Below are 22372 nucleotides of genomic sequence, written 5' to 3' on the forward strand. Positions count from 1 at the left end.
TCGTAGAGAAAAATGAATAAGATACAATAAATAGAAAGAATTTAAATGACATGCCATCAATTATGTTCAAGGATTAGTTACTCCTTGCTTCATCAATCATAAACCCTAAACTGTAGGCCTTAGTCAATGTGGGAGAGAGAGAGAAATATGAATTGTTGATGCAAAAAATTTGGTGAGCACCAAATGGTTTGCATTGGGAAACAACAATTCTTTAGCTTGGATTTGCTTGTGGCTTGGATGACCCTTTCAGGCTCAAAAAAAAATTGAAAAGAAAAAATTTACTCTCTTTTTTATCATGCTCTCATTTAGGTTTGCACACCTTTCAATGCAAAAAAAATGTAGAAGTTGATGATACAACCACAAGAGCCAAGAGTCATCTATAAGCAAAATACCTATCACACAAAAGAGATGAAGCAAAGATAATATGCTCAATAACAACTTGAGAATAGTGTATTATTACACACAAGAATATTAGAGATTTAATATTGAAGATACAATTACAATGAATGAATAAATCCTTATAAAAGGATGAATGAAACCCTAGATGCAAAACCCTAAAGCAAGATTAAATTAGAAAGAGCCAAGTGTCACAATCATAATGAATGAGACAACTTAAGCTATTATTAACTTAATTTAATAAAAGGAAAAAACACCTAAGTTTAGCTTAAGTGAAAAAGTAATTAAAGGATGTAATTAATAAATAATTAGATGAAGTGTCATAATTACTCCAATAAAAATTAAACACCATGATGACATTTAGCGCTCTCTTAGCTATCCAAACATATAATTTTTTTCACAATTTGATTATGTTAAGGTTTTCATCTCTAATTTCTTTTGTTAATGTGTCCATTTTTTGTCAAAAACCAACATGTGTTATTTTGAGCATAGATTTTAACTTGTTCATCGAATTTTGAAACAAATTACATTTTTAGAAATTACACTCCATCCTACACATATTCAATTTTTTCGATTAGTTTTCAACAATATTAGTGGGGGAGCACACTCAAATTTATGTTTTTAAGGATGTGTCCACTTAAAAAATTAGTAAAAAACCATATACTCATTATTAGCCAATTTTTTTTGGCATAAACTACATGGTGTTAGCTAATTTCTCAGTTGACATTTTAGGGGGAGCACAATAGATGTTATGTTATGTTTTTTTTTAAAGGACCATTTTGTGTGTCCCTCTTTTTGAAACAATAAATATCCACCATTTTCAAAACAAATTAGTAATTTAGAAAGTAGATTCAAAGCACTACAACTATTGTTCTTATTACATCTTCAAATTTTGAGTGTAACAATTCTCATTTTCTCGTCGAAATTCAAACTTTGTTAATTTCAAAAAACAAAAAGGTGGCATCTTAAGACCCCCATCTTGGTGCTCTTACCCAATAGAAACACATGACATATGCTTCCTAAAATATAGGCCCTCTTGAGTGGGTGTCAATTTCCTAAAAAATATGGATTATACCATACACATCACCTGTCATGAGGTCCTACAAAGTGATATGGCAAACATAGGAAATTAACAACTTAGGATAAACAATTATGCGCAGGATAATTAATTAAAACAATAAATCAATGCGAGAACTCAAAGGTTTAGACACCTTAATCCCAACACATGCTAGGAATATGCTTATCATAATTACGAACCATAGGAGAAATAGGTTCAATATAAGACTCATCAATGGACGAGTGAGTTATGTGTAAAACAAAAAATTATAAACACCAATCAATTAATTAATGGAGAAGGGAAATTCCAATACATGATAAATATAGAAAATTGTCATCCTAAACTAGATAACTTAAAATATCACAAAAAGAATCAAGTGTAGAAGGATCAGGTGCCACATAGGAAAATAAATTATCAAAATTAGAAACACATGCATTCATATCAACCAAGAAAAAAATTAGGAGTAGCCATTATGGTGAATTATCCAAGGGGACATGGGTAGGAGCAAAGAGGTATTGCATTACATATAACAAAACCTTAGTCAAAAGGATGATAAACACATGCAAAGTAAAGTTGATGCATGCTATGAGAAATATAAAATGAAGTAATAAATTATTTATCAAAACCTCAAGAGAACTTGAGGTAGAATTGTAAGGTCAAACCTTAAGTTGAATATAAGAAAGTGTTGGGTGTATAACAAATAAAAGAAATAAATTATTATTAAACATAAATAATTTGTGCAAATGGAATATATACAATCAATAAGAAAAAATGAAACTAGATTAAATTAGTTAGGCTAGCAAAATGAACAAAAATAGATGAGATGGTTAAATGAAATGATAAGATATTTAGATCTAAGACTAATGAACATGTAAAATCCATTTGTCATAGCATATAAATAGTTTTTCCTTAGTTTAACATGTCAAGATTTTGTGTAGATCAATCTTGCAATGACTGGCTTCAATCTTGATTCGCATGTATTTGATTTGATGCATGGCTTCAATCTTGATTCGCATGTATTTGATTTGATGCATGAAACTAAACTATACCATGTGTCTTAGTGATTTAGTTAAAAAATAATTCAATAGAGCTAATTTTGTCTTTGTTATTTTAATAGTTGAATGTGGTCAAGGTGGTGTTTATGAACCCTTTAATAAGGAACATGTTATGCTTGGTCAATCTCTTGTTTGGTATAGTTAATAATGAGGAATTTTGTTAAAGACAACATACAAAAGCATACATATGGCCTACATGTAGATAAAGTGTATTTGATTATTTGTCCCTTCAAAAAATTGAAGCATGATCTAAAGATTTCACCTTATTAAATTGCATATAAACTAATAGAAAATTGAATGTCTTTAAATACTATGACATAGCATCATGTCACATAAACATGTGTTAAGTTAGCTTACCATGACTAGTAGGATAGACAAGAAATATAGACTTTGAATTTGAAATTTTAAAAAATGGGTTAATTTGCATGTGCCTTAGGATTGAACTAGGATAATCCTAAGTGACATAGAAATGAACCTCGAGATAAACTACCTTTCGAAGACAGAGAGAAATTATGTCAATGTGAATCCAAATATCTTATTACATTTAGGACATTATGTAAAAATGAACATGAAAATAAGAGAGAAATAAAATGACTATGTAAATATCACCATTACAAATAATAATTTAATTTTATAAATAATATTAAATTACCAAGTACTATATATATACATAAATACACCATTTTATAACTATATAAAATGAAACATCATATTAAAAAAAAAAATCTAGATTATATGTTTTATTATATAATAATAAAATAATAAATAAATAAATAATGAATAAATAAAATATCTCCTTAACTTTTATTAATAATTTCAAAAAACACTTTTATATGTAAATAATAATAATAATTTTAAAAATAACAATATAACCTAAAATTAATCAGCATTGCATTATACATATCAAATAAATCTACTTAAATTTAGTTGAGTTATTCATTAATTTTTTTTAAATAGTTGAAAAGGTATTAATTTTTCGAAAAGCTAAATATCAGAGACTAAAATGTAGGCGAAGGAAAGAAAATTTTGAACGCTGTCAAGGGAGCGGAAAAAAGCCGAAAAATTAGGGAAAAGGTAAGAAAAATAATATCTGTAACTGAAATTCAAAATTTTGAACGTTGTCGAGAGCGGAGAAAAAACCGAAATATTAGGAAAAACTTCGAACGTTGTTAATATAAATAATTGTCTTTCATTTACAGAGATTGCTTCTCTTTGTTTGTCAATCTCTTCGAATGTTTGTTCTCTTCTGTCAGAGTTTTCTTCTCTTTTCTCAGTTCTCTCTCTCGTTATAATTTTTGTTTTTCTTAGGATTTTTTCAATTGTCTAGGGTTTTGTACAGCGCGCTGGTCTGTCTGTTCATGTTGTTGTTTCTGGTCTGTCTGTTCATGTTGTTGTTTATTTGTGATTTCTTCTTTTTTAATTTTTCATCTGTAGTTTCTTCTGTGTTTTTTTTTGGGTTTTGGTTTATTTATGTTGGTAGCAGAGGAAGACGCTGAACAAAGGAAGCGACAACTGATGGATGCAAAAGTCTTCTTCCAGGTATTTCTTCTGAAAGATTATCTTTATTGTAAGATATAATAGATTGTTTATCTTGGTATTACTCATTATTAGATGGATTATATTGAGAAAGATAATAAAAATGAAAAAGATGATCTTCCCTTGAACCTTGGTTTATATACTTTAATGCTTCTATGAAGCTGATCCTAAAATGTACCTAGCCAAACTTTATGTATTTATAGTTATACAATGTAATTTCTGTATGGCCTCACCATGTCCACACAGAAGTCTTAATTGAATTAGACACCCATAGTTGTTGGAAAGTTTATTGCCAATGCCATCACAGATGCGCATGAATGTAATATAATCCCAAAAGTCTAATTAGGGCAGGGCAGGGTTAAGACTGTAGGTTTTGAAAATAGAGTAAGGGTTAAGATATTATTAATGCCATCACAGTTGTAGGTATTCAAAAAACTGAAACAGTAGGGTTAACATACTGTAGGTTTTTAAAACAGAGCAAGTACAGGGCACTCAGGAAACGTAGGAGAACAATTGGTGAAGATAAAATGTAACATAAATTTCAACAGTAAGTAAAAAGCCTCGTTCAACAAACCACATCGAGAATTGAAATTATCAGTAATTTCTTCTACAGATTTTTGGTCTGTTTTAGTGCTTCAAGCAATTACGATTCTCTATGAGACTTTTTTTTTTTCACTTTTTAATTCTACTCCATGCCCAGAAGGTTGGAAATGACATTTTACAAAATTTTAACACATTATGACGACTTCTGGGGATTTGAATCATTGGCATCTGCTATGAAAACCTAGAAGCTTGACAATTTGAGCCCATCCAGACCTATAGGAAACTCTCATCATTTCTGTGTCAAAGCGGCTTTCTCTTTTTTGAGAGCTTGCTTGGTTAATCTCAACAGACAATGCTATTGTTGTTTAGACTGAATTAATAAGTCTCTTTCGTTGTAGTATCATATCAAGAGGGACTTTGAGACCTAGTGTCGGTAAAACTCTTCACATATTATTCACGTTTCGCATGTGATTCTCTCACAAATACAAAAAACAAGATGCATTGTAGTGTGAATGCTTCCTTTTGAAGATTTCTTCTGCAAGGGTGGTCTTGCCAGAGCCACTGAATCCAAAAACCCCTACTATCTTCACTGATTCTGCGAATCTCGATTTAAAACCTCTTTCAAGTTCATCCAGTCCAACTGAATATGTCATAACATGTAACGATATCCTCTTTTTAATTTCCTTTTCCACACACGACACAATCTCTTCACCCAAATTACTGAAAGCCGGGAAGAAGAATTTCAGTTCTTTAGAAAGACATTTCGCTATGTACTAGAGGCAGAAAAGAAAGAAGAAAAAAACCCGAGGTAATCAATGCAAAGCAGATAAAGAGTAAACTTGCTCTTCAATACTGCAATGTTCAAAACCGACTGCCTGTGAAGCATTTTCGGTAAAATAAAATAATTAGGGCAGGGCATGATATTGCAATTAAATAAAGAAATAATGAACTCAAATATTTGAAGTTTAAACCATCTCTAAGGCCAACTTAGCAGCATCTTTCTCAGCATTCTTCTTTCCGATGAAAGGACTTGAAGTTGCTGAAAAATATAATTATTAGCAAACAGAAATGAAAGAGCTAAAATTGTACAAACACATTGAAAGAAGCTTTACAGCAAGAATTGTATCTTTCAGATGCAAGTCTAACATGAAATTTACGGCATGAAAAACTAATGATTGTACAGTTAGAAAACAAACCGAATCCATAAATTACGACATCAAAAACAGAATCCCAAAAAACTTGGTTGCTTTATTTCAAATATTTGTATTTCTTTCAGTATAATTCCAGAATTTGTATTTGTATTTTTATTTTAAACTATGACCCGCTCTCCAATATGCGCGCATTCAGTAGCAAGTAAAAGAAAATTAAGATCAATTCCCAGAAGACTAAAATCTCTCAATTGGCTCAATAAGTTGGTGTTTTTATTTGGTAACATGATACAGAAGCAAAAAATAAAGTTATCTTCACAACATTATTTCTATTTCTAGTATAAACATTTAGAATACAGTATACCTACAATACACAATCAATTTGTGATTGTTTTTTATAGCACATTGTCTTTTAGGATCTGGGTATACTTTTTAAACATTAAAAGAATGAAAAAACAGGGGAATCAAAATGTTCAGAGGGATAAAACTTGGAGAAATGGTTTGATAACAAAATTTCTTATCTGTCACAATCATAATGAAAAAAGAAAAACGACACCATTTAATTCTTGTACCGCATATGCCATAGATAGGAAAATGAATTAGAAAATAGCACACCCATACACAATTAGCCCGAGACATTTTTTAATAGCAGTTCTGAATCTGGATATTCTTTTTCCGTGTTTTTTCCTAATTCCATACGAAAAGATTGTGTCCAAATGGATTCAACCGCTATATTGGTTTCGTAACACTATATTTTTCTTTGATAACTGTGCTACAAAAGTAAAAAACCCACTATAGGTTCTATAGTGCATGAATCTTGGGATGACCATGTAGAATATGGCAATACCCAAATAGATCAAAATCAGTAACTTTTAGGATATGTAGGTCAAAGATTATCTGGAAATTAGTCAATCGTCCTGTTTAGGCATTTTTGTTCCATATTCTTATTCTACTTATTCAAATTCCATGTAGTATATGCTCTAATTTTTCATTGACAATTACATCTGAATTACCATTATGGTACTGATACTGAGTGCTAATACATGACTGTTAACATTTTTCACTTTTACAATTACAATTTCAGAATTTGGTTACATATCATCCTAACTTCTGAAAAGTTCATCTATCATACAACATTCCTAACCATGTTCAACACTTATGCTTATTAATCACTTTTGACTCCGAACCTGAGCCATGTATCCCTAATTGTGATTTTGACTTGCTGTATGTCCTAGCAATTCCCATCCATTAGTGCAGTGTACGCTCGGATATATTTGTTCATTGTTTCTCAACCTGGCATCCTTGTACTCAAATTCTATTGAAATCATAACAAATTCGAAGAATTTATATCATATTAATACTTATTCCTTCATCCTAAAATCTAGATTGTTAATGACATCTAAAGCTAATCTTGCTAAATAGAAAGAATTTTCCACCTGCACTTAAACCTGTATATTGATAATAGGTAAAAGGGATGAAGCTAACTGCAACTCATTGCACAAACCAAAAAAAAAGAGTCTTTTTACTTTCAGTTATATAGTACTGCACTGCACTTACTGTCTTTGCTTGTATGAGATATGAGTCTCTGGGCTTCTGTAGATCTTTTTATCCACAATTTTGCCCCAGAGCTACTGTGGACCAGGTATAATACAATTCTTATTCTAATTGTTAAAGTCTTGTCGTTGTTTGTAGTAGCTTCTACTGTACTTGAATACCCAATTGGCCGATTATTGAGTTCTTCAGAAAAAAATTATGTCTTTCTTTGTTTTGTTTGTGTGCTGTCATGAAACTCCTTGGGCTTTTTACTAGGGAAATAGTGTAACTGATGCTTTGGCGTCTATGAGAGACAGCAATAAGAAAGCCACAACAGAAGAATGAATAAATTAGAGTTTATATGACCAATGAAGAGATTTGATTCCCCTCAGAGTACAGTCCATAGGAGGAAGAGTGATGTGGGTTTTTCCATTTTACGTTAGAAAAATTGCTACACATTTATGATGGTTTTAATGAGTGCAGTGCCCCTGTACGAAACCTGGAATACACCCATTTACCCAATTTACGATACAAGTAAGGTTGTAATTTGAAAACTAGTTGTTATTTAAGATAACCAACTAGGCCGAGAAGCCTCACATTTTTATTTGAGGAAACTAATTTGTTTACCCAAAATATCACCCGATTGGATGATTTGCAACAAAAGATTACAAAAGATTGATGATACAGTTTGCATCTCTACAGAATAATTCAACACTTCACAAGATTACAAGAGTGAAGGCATAATCTCAGAAAATAGCCTACTCTTCGATATCATCAATAACAATGCCATCCTATTTTTGAATTGCTCTAAAATACTTTTGTTATCTCCCTCAAATTGTACTTCTGCCAACCTCTATCATCAATATGCGTAGAGACTTGCATGCTTGCTCATATGTAAGTCAGAGACGTTTATTCTTGTCTGTCGCCTACATTATATGATAACTTCATTTGATTAATCATGATGTGCTTTCTAATTATCATGATATGCTTCCTACAACTCATGATAGTCTATATTCATTGATTAATGTTCGTTAGAGGCCATTTTTTTATCTTAATTTTAGATTTCTTTGGAATGAATGTTTTGATTTGTTTTCATTTCTAATAGATTGACTTGTACTTATTTGTATGTTCCTGCAGATAAGATTCTCAGAAAAATGCTGAAGGTAAATTTAGGCTTGTAGTTTTCTTTTTTTCTTTTTTCTTTTTTAATTTTAAAAATTCATTAAATAGTATCATTATTTTAAATCACAAAATTCTAATGTATTGTTTACTTGAAGTACTTCTAGTCAAGTTGTGAAATGCTGAGTGACAATTAAGAGAATTTGTAGCTATCAGGATTGTCTGTGGGTTGATATAATACAAAGAAGCTGAAATCATTGAAGTTAATGCACTTGGTGCTGTTGGCAAGATGAGGAAAAAAGAGACCCGGTATGCACATATTCTCGACGTTTTAAATTATTTTGATGATCATCTTTTTCTCTGCTCTCTCTAAAAAATGCCATCTTCACCTCCATTTTGTCCAACAAATAGATAGAAAATCATTTTATTGATTTCCCACCATTCTAATAATGGCAAAAATTAGATACCTAGTGATAGACAATATATTTTCCTAGAATCGCATGTTATAGCAATTCTACTCTCCCTCTTTAGTGTACCTTGCCTATTTCAAAGACCATACCGTTAATTAGGAGGCAACTGAAGATAAATGCAATTGACAAGCAATAAAAATAGATAAATTTAAAACTATAAGATTAGGCTCCAACATTGTATTTCATGTAGTTTATTAAAGTTTATATGTTTTGAGTTATATCAACAAGGAAAAACTGGATTTAGATAAACATTAAATGACAAACGATTATCAAAACATATTAGTTCCTTTTCACCTTGTAAAACATGGTAGAAAACAAATAGTATGCACTTTAATAAAAAACTTAATGGGTTCTACTTTGCGATTTTTAACTTACATACTTTGAGAATCTTCAAACTTGAACAATTTTTTCTGCCTTGCTGAGTCTGTCAGCATCCTAAATTTAATTTTTTTATATAGATTATAGATTTACCTACATTATCTATATTTTACCATATCGATAATGTTGCTTTATGGTGATTGAATTATGGCTAAATTGCTAATGATATTGGGTGGCAGGGTTACACGAAATTCAAGTAGATAGTGATGGCTCACAACCCTTCCCAGTGACCTCAATGCAAAATATTGAATCTTGCTGTAAATTATTACTAGCTTGCTGCTCTTGGAACAGGCAGGTTGCCAAGTATTTTGATAACAAGGATCTCACTCAGCTAGTTATTTTTCACCATTATCGAAGGATCAAGCATAGGAGTGAAGTTGGTACAGATTCAGAGCAACAAGAGATGTGATTGGTCACTTTCCATTTCTTTTGTAATATTTTGATCAATTATATTGATCTAGCTTTGTAACATGTAAAAAATACAATATCTAATAAAAGAAAGTTATTGAAAGGGGTTAAAAACCCCTTTCAAAGACTGAAGGGAATGGTCATTGGCCTTGGCCATTCCTTAAAGTCGCTTAGTTTTTTGACAGCTTAAAGAATGGTCATTAGGCCAAGGCCATTCTTTAAGGTATGTCTCTTGTGTCCCTTGCATTTTTTTGGCTGGTGTTTACTTTTTATTTTAGAATTTGTTAATTTTGATCTTAACATTAAACTTACAAATCACAATTTTATAGATAAGTTTTATTATTTATAATTGACATGGCATAACCATACTACCATAATAATAATTATGTGTGTTTTGACCCATCACATATTAACATAATAATTAACATTGTTTATAACTTCATAAATGTATATTCATAAATAACCCTTCTAAAAACAACATTTAAAACACAACCATCATTGTTCATAATGTACAATCATAAATAACCCTTCTAAAAACAACATTTAAAAGACAATCATGAACTTGTTTTATTAATGTATTTCATGATAACCTTGTTTACGTAAATATAAGTGTACATTTTGACACATCATAACACTATCATAAATAACTAAAAAATTCTTGCACATATCATATATAAACACTATCATAAATAACTAAAAATTCTTGCACATAATAAAGCACATCACTAAAGATTTGACATTTGACTATCAATCACATAATAACATTATTGCAAATGACATAACAAATAACATTTAAAACTTAAGTAATTTTAATAAAATGAAATGAATGAGTTGTTTTGTTGTGTGATATGTTGTGTTGTGATGTTGTGTTGTGGCATTTCATGTGATGTTGTGTTGTGGTTGTCTTAGGTCAATTAGGGGAGGCCATAAAAGCTTCCACCTTCACATGGTTGGCCTTGTTAGTAGAGAATATGTGAAAAAATATTCTCGAAGCTAAGAGAAGCTTTTTGTTTGTAAATGTTTATGTTGTTTAATTGAAAATAATATATTATATACATGGTGAGATTTTAAAAATAAATAAAATTGTGATTGCCAAGGGGAAATTTTAAATGATTATAGTATTACCAATTGAGTAGCATTCTTTTTAGTTATTACCATTTTATATCATATAACTTAAGAGTTTTTTAAATGTTCATAACTAAAAATAATTCATCAAAAAATACCACTTAAAAGATAATTTTTGGATAATAGTTTTAATTATAATAAGCATGAATATTCTTGAAGCAAGTAAACATTTGTAAATATTTATGTTATTTCATTGTTGAGGGTTATGGTTAAGGGTTAGTGTTTACCTCATGGTTAGGGTAAGATTAAGGTTAGGGTTTAGGGTTATGGTTAGGATTAGAATTTAGAGTTAAGGACAAAGGTTGGGGTTAGGATCATGGGGAGTTATGGTTAGGGTTATGTTTTTCATCATTGTTGGGGCTAGGGTTAGGGTTAGAATTTAGGGTTAGAGTTGATTTATGGTTGAGGGTTCATGGTTAGGGCTTGGGGTTAGGGGTTTAGGGTGGTTAGGGTTTAGAGGTTAGGATTTAGGGTGAGGTTTACATCTAAGTCTATTTTGGTTTAGGGTTTAAGGTTAGAGTTACAGTTAGGGGAAAGGTTTAGAGTTTTAGGGTTTAGGGCTAGGGGTTAGGGTTAGGGATTATATAAACACTAAAACTCAACCCTAACCTTATCTTAAAACTCTAAACCCTAGAGTTTTAGAGTTTATAGTTACATAGTGTTTAGGGTTTAGTTTTTACAACATGGTTTAGGGCTAGGGTTTATGGTTAGATTTTAGGGTTAAAGTTGTGGTACATCTAGGGTTTAGGGTTTACATCTAGGATTTTAATCCCTGACCCTAAACCCTAAACCTTAACGGTGAACTCTAAACCCTAAAAATAACCCTCAACCCTAAACCCTAAACTCTAGGGTTAAGGTATAGAGTTTTACGGTTTAGGGTTAGGGTTAAGGTTTATATTTTTAGGGCTAGGGTTTAGGGTTTAGGGTTTACGATGGTTAGGGGTTTAAATCCTAGATGTAAACACCTAAACCCTATACCCAAACCATGTTGTAAACCCTAAAACCTAAAACTTTAAATTGAAACCCTACCTAACTATAAGCCCTAAACCCTAAATACCTTAAACCTTAACCATAACCCTAAACTCTAAAACTTAGCCCTAAACCCTAAAACTCTAAACCTTAACCCTAAACCCTAAAACTCTAAACCCTAATGGTGAAGTCTAAACCCTAAACCCTAAATATAACCCTCAACCCTAATTCCTTAACTCTAGGGTTTAGAGTTCACCATTAGGGTTTAGGGTTAGGGAAGGTTTAGAGTTTTAGGGTTTAGGGCTAGGAGTTAGGGTTGATTTACGGTTTATGGTTCACAGTTAGGGTTTGGGTTGTGGTTTAGGGTTATTTTGGGTTAGGGTTTAGGGCTAGGGGTTAGGGTTAGGGTTTAAACCCTAAACCCTAAAACTTAACCTTAACCCTATCCTAAAACTCAACTCAACCTTAGAGTTTTAGAGTTTAGGGTTATCTTTAGGGTTTAGGGTTAGGTTTAAGATTTAAGTTATTAGGGTTTAGGGTTTTCGATTTAGAGTTTTAGGGTTTATAACATGGTTTAGGGCTAGGGTTTAAAATTGAGGGTTATGGTTAGGTTTAGGGTTAATGTTGTGCTACATCTAGGTTTTAGGGTTTACATTTGGGATTTAAACCCCTAATTGTAAACCCTAAAACCCAAACCCTAACTATAAACCATAAACCACAAATCAACCCTAAAACCCTAAACCCTAAAACTCTAAACCTTCCTTAACCCTAAACCCTCTAAACTTTAAACCTTCCCTAATTCTAGGGTTAAGGGTTATAGACTTCACTGCTAGGGTTTAGGGTTAAGGTTTAGAGTTTTAGGGTTTAGGGTTAGGGTTTAGGTTTGGAGTTTTAGGGTTTAGGGTTAAGGTTTAGAGTTTTAGGGTTTAGGGTTAGGGTTTAGGTTTGGAGTTTTAGGGTTTAGGGTTAGGGTTTAGGTTTGGAGTTTTAGGGTTTAGAGTTTTAGGTTTAGGGTTTAGGTTTGGAGTTTTAGGGTTAAGGTTTAGAGTTTTAGGGTTTAGGTTTGGAGTTTTAGGGTTTAGGGTTTAGGGTTTAGGTTTGGAGTTTTAGGGTTTAGGGTTTAGGGTTTAGGGTTAGGGTTTAGGTTTGGAGTTTTAGGGTTTAGGGTTTAGGGTTTAGGGTTTAGGTTTGGAGTTTTAGGGTTTAGGGTTAAGGGAGTTTTAGGGTTTAGGGTTAGGGTTTAGGTTTGGAGTTTTAGGGTTTAGGGTTTAGGTTTGGAGTTTTAGGGTTTAGGGTTAAGGTTTGGGTTTGGAGTTTTAGGGTTTAGGGTTAAGGTTTTGAGTTTTAGGGTTTAGGGTTAGGGTTTAGGTTTGGAGTTTTAGGGTTTAGGTTTGGAGTTTGGGGGTTTAGGGTTAGGGTTAAGGTTTGGAGTTTTAGGGTTTAGGGTTAAGGTTTTGAGTTTTAGGGTTTAGGGTTAAGGTTTAGGTTTGGAGTTTAGGGTTTAGGGTTAAGGTTTTGAGTTTTAGGGTTTAGGGTTAAGGTTTTGAGTTTTAGGGTTTAGGGTTTATTGTTAGGTAGGGTTTAGGGTTAGGTAGGGTTATGGTTAGGTTTTAGGGTAAGTGTTGTGGTAGGATTTAAACCCTAAACCCTAAACCCTAAAAATAACCTGAAACCCTAGATGTACCACAACTCTAGGGTTTAGGGTTAGGGTTAAGATTTAAGGTATTTAGGGTTTATAGTTAGGTTTATGGTTTAGGGTGGTACATCTAAGGTTTAGGGTTTTTTTTTAGGGTTAGGGGTTAGGGTTGATTTTTTGGTTTAGGGGTTTAAATCCTACCACAACACTTACCCTAAAACCTAACCATAACCCTACCTAACTATAAACCCTAAATCCTAAAACTCTAAACCTTAACCCTAAACCCTAAAAATCCAAACCTTAACCCTAACCCTAAACCCTAAAACTCTAAACCTTAACCCTAAACCCTAAAACTCCAAACCTTAACCCTAAACCCTAAAACTCCAAACCTTAACCCTAACCCTAAACCCAAAAACTCTAAACCTTAACTCTAAACCCTAACGGTGAAGTCTATAACCCTCAACCCTAGAATTAGGGAAGGTTTAGAGTTTAGAGGGTTTAGGGTTAGGGAAGGTTTAGAGTTTTAGAGTTTAGGGTTTTAGGGTTGATTTGTGGTTTATGGTTTATAGTTAGGTTTTGGGCTTTAGGGTTTACGATTAAGGGTTTAAATCCTAGATGTAAACCCTAAACCCTAGATGTACCACAACACTAGCCCTAAAACCTAACCATAACCCTCAATTTTAAACCCTAGCCCTAAACCATGTTTTAAACCCTAAACCCTAAACCCTAAATACCTGAAATCTTAACCCTAACCCTAAATAGCTTAAATCTTAATCCTAACCCTAAACCCTAAAGATAACTCTAAACTTTAAAACTCTAAGGTTGAGTTGAGTTTTAAGATAGGGTTAAGTTTTAGGATTTACATAATGGTTAGGGTTTAGGGTTTAAACCCTAACCCTAACCCCTAGCCCTAAACCCTAAAACTCTAAACCTTAACCCAAAATAAACAACCTAACCCTAAACCCTAACAACCCTAACCTCTAAACCTTAGCCACCCTAAACCCCAAGCATGATGTAAAACATAACCCTAACCATAACTCCCCATGATCCTAAAACATAACCCTAACCCTAACAATAATCCTTAGCCCTAACTCTAAATTCTAATCCTAACCATAACCCTAAACCCTAACCTTAATCTTACCCTAACCATGAGGTAGGCACTAACCCTCAACAATTAAATAACATAAATATTTACAAATGCTTAATTGCTTCAAGAATATTCATGCTTGTTATAATTAAAACTATCATGCAAAAATTATCTTTTAAGTGGTATTTTTTGATGAATTATTTTTAGTTATGAACATTTAAAAAACTATTGAGTTATATGATATAAAACAACAATAACTAAAAAAATGCTACTCAATTGGTAATACTATAATTATTTAAAATTTCACCTTTGCAATCACATTTTTCTTTATTTTTAGAATCTCACAATGTATGTAATACAATATAGCTTAAATTTATTAAACATTGTTTACAATTAAATACCATAAACATTTACAAACAAGTAGCTTCTCTTAGCTTCGAGAATATTTATTCACATATTCTCTACTGACAAGGCCAACCACGAGAAGGTGGAAGCTTGTATGGCCTTCCCTAATTGACCTAAGACAACCACAACACAACAACACATCACATCACACAATAAAACAACTCATTCATTTCATTTTATTAAAATTACTTAAGTTTAAAATGTTATTAGTTATGCCATTTGCAATAATGTTATTATGTGATAGTCAAATGTCACATCTTTAGTGATGTGTCAAAATGTACACTTATAATTACGTAAACAAGGTTATCATGAATTACATTCATAAAACAAGTTCATGATTGTATTTTTAAATGTTGTTTTTAGAAGGGTTATTTATGATTGTACATTATGAACAATGATGATTGTCTTTTAAATGTTGTTTTTAGAAGGGTTATTTATAATTGTACATTATGAAGTTATAAACAATGTTAATTATTATGTTAATATATGATGGGTCAAAACACACATAATTATTATTATGGGGGTATGGTTATGTGATGTCAATTATGTCCGTGAAGTGAGTTCACAACTGCATTCTATAAAGTGACTTGTGATGTGATTATAAGTGATAAAATTTATTTATAAAATTGTGAGTTGTAAGTTTAATGTCAAGATCAAAATTAACAAATTCTAAAATAAAAAGTAAAGACCAACCCAAAAAATGCAAGGGACACAAGAGACAGACCTTAAAGAATGGCTTTGGCCTAATGACCATTCTTTAAGCTATCAAAAAAATAAGCGACTTTAAGGAATGGCCAAGGCCAATGACCATTCCCTTCAGTCTTTGAAAGGGGTTTTTAACCCCTTTCAATAACTTTCTTTTATTAGATATTGTATTTTTTACATTTTACAAAGCTAGATCAATGTAATTGATCAAAATATTACAAAAGAAATGGAAAGTGACCAATTACATCTCTTGCTGCTTTGAATCCATACCAGCAACTTCACTCCTATATACTAGATCCTTCCATAATGGTGAAAAATAACTAGCTGAGTGAGATCCTTGTTGGCAACCTGCCTGTTCCAAGAGCGGCAAGCTGGTAATAATTTGCAGCAAGATTCAATATTTTGCATTGAGGTCACCGGGAAGGGTTGTGAGCCATCACCATCTACTTGAATTTCATGTAACCCTGCACCATAAAGCAACATTATCGATATGGTAAAATATAAATAATGTAGGTAAATCTATAATCTATATAAAAAAATTAAATTTAGGATGCTGACAGACTCAACAAGGCAGAAAAAACTATTCAAGTTTGAAGATTCTCAAAGTATGTAATTGAAAAATCACAAAGTAGAACCCAGTAAGTTTTTTTTATTGAAGTGCATAGTATTTGTTTTATACCATTTTTACAAGGTGAAAAGGAACTAATATGTTTTGATAAGCGTCTGCCATTTAATGTTTATCTAAATCCAGTTTTTCCTTGTTGATATAACTCAAAACATATCAACTTTAAACTTCAATTAACTACATGAAATACAATGTTGAAGCCTAATCTTATAGTTTTAAATTTATCTATTTTTATTGCTTGTCAATTGCATTTATCTTCAGTTGCCTCCTAATTAAAGGTATGGTCTTTGAGATAGGCAAGGTACAATAAAGAGGGAGAGTAGAATTGCTATAACATGCGATTCTAGGAAAATATATTGTCTATCACTAGGATCTAATTTATAGTGCAATAAATTACTAGGCATGTCACTCAGCCTATCATTCTCAATCTAAGTTGCAATTCATTTATATTCAAATGCATACACAAGAAACATATAAAATAAAGGCAGATAGTCAGAAAGATGGTCATTCAAAATAATTTAAAATGTCGAGAATATGTGCATACCGGGTCTCTTTTTTCCTCATCTTGCCAACAACACCAAGTGCATCAACTTCGATGATTTCAGCTTCTTTGTATTATATCAACCCACGGACAATTCTGATAGCTACAAATTCTCTTAATTGTCACTCGGCATTTCACAACTTGACTAGAAGTACTTCAAATAAACAATACATTAGAATTTTGTGATTTAAAATAATGATACTATTTAATGAATTTTTAAAATTAAAAAAGAAAAAAGAAAAAAAGAAAACTACAAGCCTAAATTTACCTTCAGCGTTTTTCTGAGAATCTTATCTGCAGGAACATACAAATAAGTACAAGTCAATCTATTAGAAATGAAAACAAATGAAAACATTCATTCCAAAGAAATCTAAAATTAAGATTAAAAAATGACCTCTAACGAATATTAATCAATGAATATAGACTATCACGAGTTGTAGGAAGCATATCATGATAATTAGAAAGCACATCATGATTAATCAAATGAAGTTATCATATAATGTAGGCAACAGACAAGAATAAACGTCTCTGACTTATATATGAACAAGCATGCAAGTCTACGCATATTGATGATAGAGGTTGGCAGAAGTACAATTTGAGGGAGATAACAAAAGTATTTTAGAGCAATTCAAAAATAGAATGGTATTGTTATTGATGATATCGAAGAGTAGGCTATTTTCTGAGATGATGCCTTCACTCTTGTAATCTTGTGAAGTGTTGAATTATTCTGTAGAGATGCAGACTGTATCATCAATCTTTTGTAGGTAGCGTCCTCACTCAGTATTGGGTATGTGCTATTTAGAGACCCGAGTTCATGTAGGCTCGTTCTTGTTGGAATAGACTATATAGTAAAGGGCCACCAGAAATGGTTAATAAATTATTTATCAGAATATCACTTGTTAGTTCTTGCAAATCATCCAATCGGGTGATATTATGGGTAAACAAATCAGCTTCCTCAAATAAAAATGTGAGGCTTCTCGGCCTAGTTGGTTATCTTAAATAACAACTAGTTTTCAAGTTACAACCTTACTTGTATCGTAAATTGGGTAAATGGGTGTATTCCAGGTTTTGTACAGGGTACTGCACTCATTAAACCCATCATAAATGTGTAGCAATTTTTCTAACGTAAAATGGAAAAACCCACATCACTCTTCCTCCTATGGACTGTACTCTGAGGGGAATCAAATCTCTTCATTGGTCATATAAACTCTAATTTATTCATTCTTCTGTTGTGGCTTTCTTATTGCTGTCTCTCATAGACGCCAAAGCATCATACACTAATTCCCTAGTAAAAATCCCAAGGAGTTTCATGACAGCACACAAACAAAACAAAGAAGAACATAATTTTTTTTTCTGAAGAACTCAATAATCAACCAATTGGGTATTCAAGTACAGTAGAAGCTACTGCAAACAACGACAAGACTTTAACAATTAGAATAAGAATTGTATTATACCTGGTCCACAGTAGATCTGGGGCAAAATTATGGATAAAAAGATCTACAGAAGCCCAGAGACTCATATCTCAGACAAGCAAAGACAGTAAATGCAGTGTCGTACTATATAACTGAAATTAAAAAGACTCTTTTTTTTGGTTTGTGCAATGAGTTGCAGTTAGCTTCATCCCTTTTACCTATTATCAATATACAGGTTTAAGTGCAGGTGGAAAGTTCTTTCTATTTAGCAAGATTAGCTTTAGATGTCATTAAAAATCTAGATTTTAGGATGAAGGAATAAGTATTAATAAGATTTAAATCCTTCGAATTTGTTATGATTTCAATAGAATTTGAGTACAAGGATGCCAGGTTGAGAAACAATGAACAAATATATCCGAGCGTACACTGCACTGATGGATGGGAATTGCTAGGACATACAACAAGTCAAAATCACAATTAGGGATACATGGCTCAGGATCGGAGTCAAAAGTGATTAATAAGCATAAGTGTTGAACATGGTTAGGAATGTTGTATGATAGATGAACTTTTCAGTAGTTAGGAATGACATGTAACCAAATTCTGAAATTGTAATTGTGAAAAATGTTAAACAGTCTTGTATTAGCACTCAGTATCAATACCATAATGGTAATTCAGATGTAATTCTCAATGAAACATTAGAGCATATACTACATGGAATTTGAATAAATAGAATAAGCATATGGAACAAAAATGCCTAAACAGGACGATTGACTAATTTCCGGATAATCTTTGACCTACATAACCTAAAAGTTATTGATTTTGATCTATTTGGGTATTGCCATATTCTACATGGTCATCCCGAGGTTCATGCACTATAGAACCTATAGTGGGTTTTTTTGCTTTTGTGACACAGTTATCAAAGAAAAATATAGTGTTACGAAACCAATATAGGGGTTGAATACATTTGGCCAGAATCTTTTTGTATGGAATTAGGAAAAAACACGGAAAAAGAATACCCAGATTCAGAACTGTTATTAAAAAATGTCTCGGGCTAATTGTGTATGGGTGTGCTAATTTTGTTATCAAACCATTTCTCCAAGTTTTATCGCTCTGAACATTTTGATTCCTCTGTTTTTTCATTCTTTTAATGTTTAAAAACTATACCCAGATCGTAAAAGACAATGTGCTATAAAAAATAATCACAAATTGATTGTGTATTGTAGGTATACTGTATTCTAAATGTTTATACTAGAAATAATGTTGTGAAGATCAAAAACTATATTTTTTGCTCCTGTATCATGCTACCAAATAAAAACATCAATTTATTGGGCCAATTGAGAGACACATCAATTTATTGAGCCAATTGAGAGACTTTAGTCTTCTGGGAATTGATCTTAATTTTGTTTTACTTGTTACTGAATGCGCCCATATTGGAGAGCAGGTCATAGTTTAAAATAAAAATTCAAATACAAATTTTGGAATTATACTGAAAGAAATACAAATATTTGAAATAAAGCAACCAAGTTTTTTGGGATTCTGTTTTTGATGTCGTAATTTATGGATTCGGTTTGTTTTCTAACTGTACAATCTTTAGTTTTTCATGCCGGAATTTTCATGTTAGACTTGCATCTGAAAAATACAATTCTTGCTGTAAAGCTTCTTTCAATGTGTTTGTACAATTTTAGCTCTTTCATTTCTGTTTGCTAATAATTATATTTTTCAGCAACTTCAAGTCCTTTCATCGGAAAGAAGAATGCTGAGAAAGATGCTGCTAAGTTGGCCTTAGAGATGGTTTAAACTTCAAATATTTGAGTTCATTATTTCTTTATTTAATTGCAATATCATGCCCTGCCCTAATTATTTTATTTTACCGAAAATGCTTCACAGGCAGTTGGTTTTGAACATTACAGGATTGAAGAGCAAGTTTACTCTTTATCTGCTTTGTATTGATTGCCTCATGGGGTTTTTTCTTTTTTCTTTTCTGCCTCTAATACACAGCGGAATGCCTTTCTAAAGAACTGAAATTCTTCTTCCCGGCTTTCAACAATTTGGGTGAAGAGATTGTGTCGTGTGTGGGAAAGGAAATTAGAAAGAGGACATCGTTACATGTTACGACATATCCGGTTGGACTGGATGAACTTGAAAGAGGTTTTGAATGGAGATTCGCAGAATCAGTGAAGATAGTAGGGATTTTTGGATTCGGTGGCTCTGGCAAGACCACCCTTGCAGAAGAAATCTTCAAAAGGAAGCGTTCACACTACAATGCATCTTGTTTTCTGTATGATGTGAGAGAATCACATGCGAAACGTGAATAATATGTGAAGAGTTTTACCGACACTAGGTCTCAGAGTCCCTCTTGATATGATACTACAACGAAAGAGGCTTATTAATTCAGTCTAAACAACAATAGCATTGTCTGCTGAGATTAACCATGCAAGCTCTCAAAAAAGAGAAAGCCGCTTTGACACAAAAATGATGAGAGTTGACCTCAAAAATTGTGAAGCTTCTAGGTTTTCAAAGCAGATGCCAATGATACAAATCCCCAGAAGTCGTCATAATGTTTTAAAATTAACCTTCTGGGCATGGAGAAAAATTATAAAGTTCAAAAAAAAAAAAGTCTCATAGAGAATCGTAATTGCCTTGAAGCACTAAAACAGACCAAAAATCTGTAGAAGAAATTACTGATAATTTCAATTCTCGATGTGGTTAGCTGAACGAGGATTTTTACTTACTGTTGAAATTTATGTTACATTTTATATTCACCAATTGTTCTCCTACGTTTCTTGTGTGCCCTGTATTTGCTCTGTTTTAAAAACCTACAGTATCTTAACCCTACTGTTCATTTTTTTGAATACCTACAACTGTGATGGCATTAATAATATCTAAACCCTTACTCTATTTTCAAAACCTACAGTCTTAACCCTGCCCTGCCCTAATTAGATTTTTGGGATCATATTACATTCATGCGCATCTGTGATGACATTGGCAGGAAACTTTCCAACAATTATGGGTGTCTAATTCAATTAAGACTTCTGTGTAGACATGGTGAGGCCATACAGAAATTACATTGTATAACTATAAATGCATAAAGTTTGGTTAGATACATTTTAGGATCAGCTTCATAGAAGCATTAAAGTATATAAACCAAGGTTTATAGGTTCAAGGGTAGATCATCTTTTTCATTTTTATTATCTTTCTCAATATAATCAACCTAATGATGAGTAATACCAAGATAAACAATCCATTATATCTTACAATAAAAACAGTCTTTCAGAAGAAATACCTGGAAGAAGAATGTTGCGTCCATCAGCTGTCGCTTCCTTTGTTCAGCCTCTTCCTTTGCTACCACATAAATAAATCAAAACCCCCCCAAAAAACACACAAGAAATCACAGATAAACAACAACATGAACAGACAAACCAGAAACAACAACATGAACAGACAGACCAGCGCGCTGTACAAAACCCTGAAAAAATTTGAAAAAATCCTAAGAAAAACAAAAATTATAACAAGAGAGAGAACAGAGAAAATTGAAGAAAACACTGACAGAAAAGAACAAACATTCGAAGTAGAAATCTTTGTAAATAAAAGACAATTGTTTATATTAACCTGATCAGCTTTTCTCCGCTCTCAACAACGTTCGAAATTTTGAATTTCAGTTACAGATATTATTTATCTTACCTTTTTCCTGATTTTTCGGCTTTTTTCCGCTCCCCATGACACCGTTAGAAATTTTCTTTCCTTCGCCTACATTTTAGTCTCTGATATTTAGCTTTTCAAAAAATCATGAATAACTCAACTAAATTTACGTGGATTTATTTGATATGTATAATGCAAATCAAAATGTCAAAAAAATTATATGGTTGGATACCTAAGAGAGAGCTAAATGTCATCATGGTGTTTAATTTTTGTTGGAGTAATTATGACACTTTATCTAATTATTTATTAATTAGGTCCTTTAATTACTCTCACTTAAGCTAAATTTAGGTGTTTTTCCCTTTTATTAAATTAGGTTAATAATAGCTTAAGTTGTCTCATTCATTATGATTGTGACACTTGGCTCTTTCTAATTTAATCTTGCTTTAGGATTTATTCTTCATTCATCCTTTTATAAGGATTTATTCATTCATTGTAATTATATCTCTAATATTGAATCTCTAATATTCTTGTGTGTAATAATACATTATTCTCAAGTTGTTATTGAACATATTATCTTTGCTTGGT

The 22372-nt window shown here is 32.0% G+C and overlaps 2 long non-coding RNA genes across 5 annotated transcripts; one reads left to right on the forward strand and one right to left on the reverse strand.

Annotated features, from left to right (window-relative positions):
* Positions 1 to 3500: 3500 nt before the first annotated feature.
* Positions 3501 to 9869, forward strand: LOC131057833 (uncharacterized). Of its 4 annotated transcripts, XR_009359212.1 has the most exons (5): positions 3501 to 3582; positions 3992 to 4047; positions 8406 to 8431; positions 8555 to 8696; positions 9415 to 9869. It is a non-coding gene; the product is annotated as an uncharacterized LOC131057833 (long non-coding RNA). The 4 variants fall into 4 exon arrangements; XR_009109075.2 differs by lacking the exon at positions 3501 to 3582 and having other exon boundaries at positions 3621 to 4047; positions 8546 to 8696; XR_009109074.2 differs by lacking the exon at positions 3501 to 3582 and having other exon boundaries at positions 3623 to 4047.
* A 5763-nt stretch (positions 9870 to 15632) lies between these two features.
* Positions 15633 to 21761, reverse strand: LOC131057832 (uncharacterized). The gene is made up of 4 exons (XR_009359229.1): positions 21432 to 21761; positions 17005 to 17030; positions 16740 to 16881; positions 15633 to 16034 (listed from the first exon to the last, which is right to left on the reverse strand). It is a non-coding gene; the product is annotated as an uncharacterized LOC131057832 (long non-coding RNA).
* Positions 21762 to 22372: the final 611 nt, after the last annotated feature.

Source organism: Cryptomeria japonica, chromosome 10 (assembly GCF_030272615.1).
Source record: "Cryptomeria japonica chromosome 10, Sugi_1.0, whole genome shotgun sequence".
NCBI classification, from domain to species: domain Eukaryota; kingdom Viridiplantae; phylum Streptophyta; class Pinopsida; order Cupressales; family Cupressaceae; genus Cryptomeria; species Cryptomeria japonica.